The sequence below is a fragment of the Lactuca serriola genome, chromosome 4 (assembly GCF_051521515.1).
Source record: "Lactuca serriola cultivar US96UC23 chromosome 4, Lser_US96UC23_V15, whole genome shotgun sequence".
Classification (NCBI taxonomy): Eukaryota; Viridiplantae; Streptophyta; class Magnoliopsida; order Asterales; family Asteraceae; genus Lactuca; species Lactuca serriola.
The window spans coordinates 362,802,788-362,812,026 of record NC_136411.1 but is presented as its reverse complement, the minus strand read 5'-3'; positions in this window follow the sequence as shown (position 1 = coordinate 362,812,026).

Genomic DNA, 9,239 nt, shown 5'->3' with positions numbered 1-9,239 from the left:
CGTCGTACATCGATTCAGGGATTGAACCGTTGAAGGGAAATTTTGAGGTGTCGGAGACAATGATCTTCGTGGTATGGAAAGTACCAATCGAAAATTGATGAGTTACAATAACTCTTTGATCGATTAGATCTTTGTAACTGGTAAATAAAGAACGTAAAAACAGTGAAATAAAACACAAGTATGGATCTCAATGAGTCGAATGATTCGATTACTCAATCCTCAGCAGAGCTCGACTAAGAACCTCTGTTGTAGAGGATTCTATGGTTACAAAACAAGAACGATGAATATGCTTGAAAATACTTATCTAATCGTTTATAATCATTACGTTCTAGGATGCATGCAAGCATCTATTTATAATAAACCCTACTAAACTCACGGATGGACAGGCCCATACCGGAGACAAAACATGGACTAGCTAACGAGCCCAATAGACGCAACACAATACTAGACCTAGCAGTATTTATGCGTTTAAAATACATAAACATATTTTAAAATAGTTTAAATAATACGTAAATATGTAATATATATATATATATATATATATATATATATATATATATATAAATACGTTAAAATAAAAAAATGATATAAATATGTAAAAAATATGATTCTACATTTAATATATTTATTTATTATTTTTTATTTATATTTACGTTTTTAAATAGAATAATAATAATAATAATAATAATAATAACAATAATAATAATAATAATAATAGTAATTATAAGGGTTATTCTCACTCTAACCTAACAATGTTTCGTATTTTTGTTTAAATGGTCCCTGGTGATTTTTTTTTCCTTTGAATAGTACAAACTTGTGTTTTACCAGTTAATTTCATACCTTTACCTATTTTGAAGGTTGCATTGCCTTGTCAATTGCCAACTAAGCAGGTGAGTCAACAATGAGTCAGTGGTGAGTCGACTCACCGTTGCCATGGAAGCTAAAAGTTATTACGCCCATTTAGTCAACTGCCAACTTAAAGTTGATTATGTTAATCTACCCCCTCCTCCATCAATAGAAGAAGCTTCACCTTCTTTAACAGTTGATATTTGGAATTTCTTAAACCAAATCTACACATAAATTAAAGTTACATTGAAGTGTTCTTGAAGATGAGTTCTTATTCAACAATAGCTCAGACCCACCCCTGAAATTACTGACCCCCATCTCCTACATCTTTCCTCTTGTCTACAAATCACTGGCAATATAACGAACAATCCCATCCCCTTCCCACCGATTCAAATGCCCCCAATAACAAAACGTAGATTTAGAACTGCAAAACTATTAGTTAGCCCTCAACTTCACACTTCAGGACTTCGATTTCATCTCTTGAGTCATCAATTTCAGAATCATAACTAACAATCAATTACAACGATGGAACGGAATTCTTGAAACATTTAACAGGAAGATGATTTGCGGAACGGAAATGAGGAGAAGAGAAACATGGAGGATATGAAGTTGGAGTCTATTGAGAGGTTATCCGAGAGCTGGAAGGTTTCGCCATCGCAAAACCAGCTTACATTTCGTGCTTTCGTCTTTAGTTTTATTTTAGGGATTATATTCATGTGCATCATTATGAAGCTTAATCTCATAGTCAGAACTATAAACTTCCGACTATAGAACACGTTGTTTCACAGCAGATCAAGGAGTAAGAGTACCAGAGCACTGTCAAATATTAATGGGAGATCAACACCACCGGTACGCCGTCGGATGATACTCTGAAACCAAGTGACCTAATTTGAGTCTCACACCGCAGGCTTTGCATAACGTCTTCAGACCACACATAGTTGTTCTTCATTGTAACGTCTTCTCTAATGCGCAGCGAGTGCAGCACCTAATGGCGCCGGTGTTTGACATCGTGTCACAAGATGAAGCAGTCGACACATAATTCTCTCTCTCTTCGTTTTGAATGTAGGTACCGGGGATGTAGAGCACCGAAAAGTAATGGAGGTCTGTCTGCAAAATGAGGTGATTAGGAAGGGGTTAGGGTTTGTTGAGAATTTCAGTTGACCAAATCCACATGGCATATCAAAACTGATGATTAGGAAGGGGTTCACCGGGTGACCCCTTCATGTTTTTTATAATAACATTTTAGAACGGTAAAACACAAGTATGTACCCCTAAATTAAAATAAAAGTCACAAGGGACCATTTAAACCAATATACAAAACACTGTTCGGCTACAACGACAATAACCCTAATAATAATTGCATTAAAAGCTTCAACATTTAAAGCATTATATCAATCTTTGAGGAAGGAAATTAATAAAATGTTTCTAGCCTAGTGGAATGTGGGTGACTTTGTAATTTAGAGGCGGTGGGTTTGGATCCCACTTTCTTCTTTTTCTATTAAAAATCCGATTTTTAGATATGGATGTGGCATGCCACATTAGCATCCACATCGGCGCTTGTTCAGTTGGCATCTCATGTGGCATAGATGACCTGCTGAACAGATCAAACGGGATTAAAGTGTAAGGTTTAGCCGGTTTTTTCGGCTATTCTATTCATTTTTTAGAGTAAATTGAAACTTTTATCAAAAGTTTGAGACTTTTATGATAAATACCCAACTGTTTTTCACAAAACAATGTTGTTTTTAACAAAACCAAGTTGTTTTAATGCTATTTTAGACTAAACAAAACTATTTTTCACAAAACAATGTTGTTTTTATTAAGTCACAGTTGTTCACAAAACAATGTTGTTTTTAATAAAACAAAGTTTTTTTTTAATAAACAAAATTGTGTTTCCCAAAAGAATGTCATTTTTAACAAAATTCGGCCAAGAACAAAAAATATAGAAGTGGTTTTTTCTGGACTATAGTTAAAACCAAAAATATAAAAACAAAACCTTTTTTCTTTCATTGTCCCGCTTTCCTCGTGAAAATCATACAATATCAAAATAATGCAAATAAAATTGTTTCTGGTTTATAGTTTGTTTCGTACAAACGAATTTGTTTTAAGATTATAGGAATAATGTTACGGAAATGGACGAAAGAAAACAAGAAAATATATAAAGTTGAGGCATCTATTTAGCACATTGTGCTGAAAGAAAATTCGTCAACTATCGGGTGCTTGTTTCCCAGGATACAACAACTTGAAGTGGTTCTTCTAGGCCACCCGAACCTTCAATATGCCTAGATTCTATCTTTGATGTAACAAGAATATGAAGAAGATAAATTGGAGAAGAAGAGAGTTTTTTAGTTTTTTTATTCATTGGGGTATTACATTTAGTTACCCACAACCACTATTTATACACATGAATTAGAGGTCAAATTTGTAACCGACAAATATTAAATGCGGACATTAATCACACGATTAATTCATTAACTAATGTGTACTTTTAGTTATAAAGAGAAAGAATATTTTTAGAAATGTCTCTGAACTTTTCTTTTCTTTGTCTCACTAATTTAACTGTTGAGTTTAATTGTGTTGCGTCATGGGCTTGTATTTTGTATCTGGATTGGGCTTGTCCATCCATGATTATCTAGTAGGGTTAAACTATAAATGTGCATGCATGTATGCATTAGAATTAGGGAGTTGATTTTACGTTTATTATTTTGTAACCCTAAACACCTCTACAATCGAAGTTCTTTATCGAGCTCGTCTGAGGTGTTAAAGCATTATTAATACGACTCATTTAAAGCCATTATTGTGTTCATAATTATGTTCTTAATTGTTTGACTACCTAGAATCTAACGATCCTGATTGAACTTTGTTTCAATGATTGGTATCAGAGCAGGAGACTGTGTGATCAATACACATTCCTTCTGTATTCGAAATTCTTTAGGGTTTCCGCTTTTATCGTATAAATAGAAGCCATCTTTTTCATATCGATGGTAACTCTGTTTATGATAAAAACCCTAATCTGAAGTTTAGAGGTTTGATTCTAGAAGCTCACCATGTCTCATGAAGATTCGCAAACAAATCCCATCAACATCTCAAACAACCTTGGATCAACTACCCGAATTCCCATTCTTTACACTCAAGACTATGAAGTGTGGGCGCATCACTTTGAAGATTACGTGGTTGGATCTGAAGACAATGGCTATCTCATCTAGGAAGCTATCACTCTTGGGCTGTTTGTTCATCCTGGAACGAACACAACAGTTAAGTCTCAAAAGGAATATAACAAGCTGGTGGTGGATGTAGAGAAGATGCCACAAGACGAGAAACAAAAGTTGCTATGTAATGTAAAGGCAATGAGAATGATCAGATTCGCCTTGTAGTCTGACACTTTTCGGTTGGTTGTTTCATGCATGACGGCCAAAGAAATATGGGATAGGTTGAAAGAGCTTTATTCAATCGATGAAGATCTAGAACGCTCCATCCAAACCTTGTTGCTGTTAGAATTTGGAGTTTTCGAATAGAAACCAAAAGAAAAACTCATACAAACTTTTGATCGGTTCCATCATATCCTAAGTAAGATGATCAACCACGGAATAGAAAGAAAGTTGATCGATCAGAAGGTGACCTTCATGAACGGCCTCAGACCAGAATGGATGGTCGTGGTCTTAATCGTGAAAGCACATGAACATTTTAAATCTTACTCACTAGCGAAACTTGTGGGAATACTTAAGTCCCATGAAAGTGTAGTGACCAAAGAAGCAAAGGTAGTTTCAGGTGTGGGGTTACTGACCCTTGTCTCAAAAGGAAAAAGCATAGAAGATGAGGAAGAAGAGTCTAATATGTCTGAAGTTGACCTTACAAGCGAGGAGGATGCTTTGATGGTTACCAATCCAAAGAAGTTTGCACGAAGAAAATTTCCTGTCAACAAGAACCGAAATTGGCAGGGTAGTTACAGCTCTAAGAAGGTGAAGGATGAAGCGAAAAATTCTTCTCAAAAGGATGATGACAAGAAGGAGAGCTAGCTTGCGGGAGACTCTAGGTTTGACTGCAATTACTGTCACGACAAGAATCACTTTGCCAAAGATTGCATGGTAAGGAAAATGGTTGAGAAAAGAGATGTGAAGATGACGAGGCATACTATATGCGCAAGTTTGAAGAGATCAAGAAAAAGAAAGCAACTAAAAGTTCTATGAATGCCTTGATTGTATAGGAAAATGCAAATGAAGATGAGTTCGGTGGCGTTGAAGTTTGGTCTACCGACTCTGAAGATGAAGAAGTTAGAAAGCCCACTCATGGAAGGGATTATGTGGCAAAAGAAGTAGGTTCGGCTGGAAGGTGTCTAATGGTCATAGCTGGATCATCAATCGAAAGTGCAAGTGAGGAGCCGAACCTGACAAGTGTTTTGCAGCCAAGCCTCTGAGTGAGAAGATCAATGACTGTGATCGGCTGATCAAAAATGTACAATCCATCCTTGAATCACTTAGAGTTCCAGTAAAAGATTATGAAGAAGAATTAAAGGAATTAAAATTCAAATTTTATAACTTAAGTAGTAGTCTCTTGCAAACTCGCTTAGCGAATTTTAATCTAACTGACCAACTCAACAGTGTGTCTTCAAAAAGTGAGGAGAGAAGGATGTGGATTGAGCTGAAGGAGGCGGAATTAAATAAAGCTAGGGATGAAAGTATTTATTTGCAAAGAGACAATTTAAAGTTTTTAAAACAAAGGAATGTTTTTTGTTTAATTGCTAAGCGCTTATATACTAATATTGCTCGATTGCATTTAAGTTGTGAGATAGGGAAGAAGATTCATAAAATGATCTTACCCTTCCTTGAATTTAAGGAGGATGGGGTCATTCATGAGTATGAATCAATAGTGTCATCAGAAGAGACATCCATGTCTTACAAAATTAGATTGGAAAAGATAGAAATCTTCATCGATTCTAAGGAACAAAAAACTTTTGGATGAAAATGATAGGTTAAAAATTAACTCTGAAACCATTCAATCTTTTGACTCGTCAAACGCCAAATTAATTTCAGAAAATAAAATAAACTTACATAATACATCTGAATTTGATGAAGAAAGTGAGATGACCGAAATTTCAGTGGAAGACGTAGTCGATTGTTCTGAGTTTATGAAGAGTGAAACCGAAAATGAGAAACCTCTCATATCTGAAAATTCGGTCGAATTCGCTTGCTTGTCAAAAGAAAAGCCACAAAAACTCAAAGAAAAGGCCATGATCTATCAAAAGGTTCAAATAGTGCCGAATCAAGTCTATGTAGTTACAAGAGTCACTGCAAAACAAACGGTAGAGTTAAAAATCATGGTCCACAAAGACAACGCTGAAGGATGTGACGACTACTTCTGGTCAGCTCCTATAGACAATGCAAATGAAACCGTAGGCTTATCTGAGCAAACTTCATGGAGGGTTAAAGGAAGATACGTTGCTTAACCCATCAACAAACCCTTGAGTTTCGACAAACCAAGTACAAGTGGAACCAAAGAAATTCCTGAAGAACCAATGAAAGAACCGAGAGTTCCAATTAAGACAAACAAAACTTAAAAGGAGAAGCGAAAGGCAAGCTTCAATATCCACAAATCGCAGAAGGATTTAGCTGAACAAAAACACTTAAGAAATTAAAGATATATGAAGAATCCGAATGAGCGAAAACATCATTTGCAATCTCAAAATCCCAACAATGTTCCTCCAAAGAAAGAATCAAGTGATAAAGGAAAGGAAAAGAAAATTTCAGCCCAAACTCTTATTAATCCAAATCTTAGAACCGAAAGTCATGTTTCGGTCCCCAAACCGGCTCTCAGAACCAAAAGTCAAGTTTCGGTCTCCAAACCGGCTATCAGAACCGAAATCAAGCTTCGGTCCCAAGTCTAGTTTCGGTCCTTCCAACAAATCAAACTTAGTAAAGGATATCAAAGGAAAGGGAGAGCTCAATTCTGAGATTCATAATAAGAAAAAGTCAGCTAACCCTAGGATTCAAAAGAAAACACCGAAAACATTTAACAACATACCATCTAATACACCAAAGTTTAAACAAGATAAAACTAAAATAAAGGTGTACACCATCAAAAGAAAAGATCAATTCACTCTAGTAAAACGAACATATTTAGTTGATATTTCAACCGCAATTCCTTGTTCTATGAAAAACTCACCAGGACCCAAGAAACTTTGGGTTCCTATATCTGCTTAAATTTGCAGGTGATACGTGACGAGCAGTTTGATGATGAATGGTATATAGACAGTGGATGCTCGCATCACATGACAGGAAGGAAGGAAGAGCTAAGGGAGTTTCGGTCCCTAAAGGATGGTGGATCTGTGAAGTATGGCAATAACTCATATGGAACAATCAAAGGATATGAAATGATAACCAACGGAGACTTCTCAATTCGAAAAGTTGTGTATGTGGAAGGATTGCAGCATAATCTCATCAGTGTGTCACAATTAGCAGTGGGCACAGGTTTGAAGGTTTGATTTGATGATGAGGGCTCTGAGATAATCGAGAAACAATCTAAAAAGGTTCTGTTGAAGACAGAATGCAAGGGAGAGATGTATCCTTTAAATCTCAACGTAATTCGAGGTAAACCAACAATATCTTTGATATCAAAGGCGAATACTGATGAAAGATGGTTTTGGCATCGACGCCTATCGCACATGAACTTCAAAGACATTAATAAGTTGGTGCTTGGTGATCATGTTCGAGGCCTTCCTCTTCTCAAGTTTGATAGGGAACATCTGTGTGCAGCATGTGAAATGGGGAAACAGAGCAGAAAGAGCCATACTACACGAATCAATACAAAGATTGTTGAAGCTCTCGAAATTTGAGGACTATCTGGCTAACAAAGGGACAACTCACAAATTTTCATCCCCTTATACACCACAATAGAATGAGATTGTTGAAAGATGAAACCATTCTTAATGTGAGGCAGCCAGAACCATGCTGAGCTTCGCTTCCCTTCCGTTATACTTCTGGGCTGATGCTGTTGCAACCGCGTGCTACACTCAAAATCGATCCTTGCTCAATAAAAGATTCACAATCACTCCATATGAGATCTTAAACAGTCGAAAGCCCAATGTTAAATTTTTCCACATATTCGGTTCAAGGTGCTTTATTTTCAATTCTAAACAGAACCAAAATAAGTTTGACGTCAAAGTTGATGAGGGAATCTTTCTGGTTTACTCGCTAATATCAAAAGTATACAGAGTATTGAGCAAATGTTCCAAACGAATTGAAGAAACCTACAATGTAAACATTGACGATAATTACATGAAGAAAGTTCAAAGGAGCGAAAATGACTTAGGGGAAATTTTTCCTGAATCAGGACAAGTCTCGGTTCCCATATCCAACTTGTTTGAAGAGTACATTCGGTTATTTGATGAACCAGAGAAAGAAGTACACTCAGAAGCGAACGCGGCAGGCAACAAAATCAATAATCTTAAAAAGATTATAGATGAAGCTGCTAAAGAAATAAAAATTGAACCTCCTAAACCGACAGGTGGCCAATCCTCCACTGACTCTCCAAACAGGGGCTAATTGTTCAAGGGGGAGAGTTCATCGGCACCAAAGACAACCGAAATATCTTTCGAGGGGGAGAATCCTATTCCATACAAAACTCATAAAGGTCCAGGCAAGGGGGAACATACAGCTCCAAAACCACCCAATAGTAGTCCAATCGAGGGGGAGAATCCGACTTCCACTAAGGATGAAAACTCTGATTATGACAAAAGCTACACTTCGCCAGTCGAGGGGGAGAAAGAGAATGCAACTGACGAAGGTGATTAATCTCAACTTGAAGAGGAAGTAAACGCAGAGTTGGATCCAGCCTATGAACCACATTATCCTCCTTTAGTGAAATGGACCAAGGATCATCCCAAAGCTCAAATTATTGGTGAATCATCTAAGAAAGTCCCTACTCGTTCTTAGTTGAAAGCGAAACAAAATGCATTATTCTCTAAAGTTGAATTTTGTATGTTTTACTCGTTTGTCTCCAAGGTCGAGCTGAAAATGATTAATGTTGCTCTTGATCATTCTGATTGGGTTCAAGCAATGCAAGATCAGCTCCATGAGTTCGAATGCAATCGAGTTTGGAGGCTGATTCCCACACCAAAGGATGCTTCAGTGTTTGGCTTGAAATGGGTCTTCAAGATAATATTAGACAAATATGGGAATGTTATTAAAAACAAGGCTCAGTTGGTAGTGAAAGGATATTGCCAAGAGGAAGGAATAGACTATTAGGAAACCTTCGCTTCTGTAGCAAGTTTGGAATATGTAAGAATCTTTCTGGCATATGTTGCTAATAAAAACTTCGAAGTCTTTCAAATGGATGTAAAATGCACTTTCCTGAATGGAGAACTAGAAGAAACGGTGTATGCTGAGCAACCTCCCGGGTTC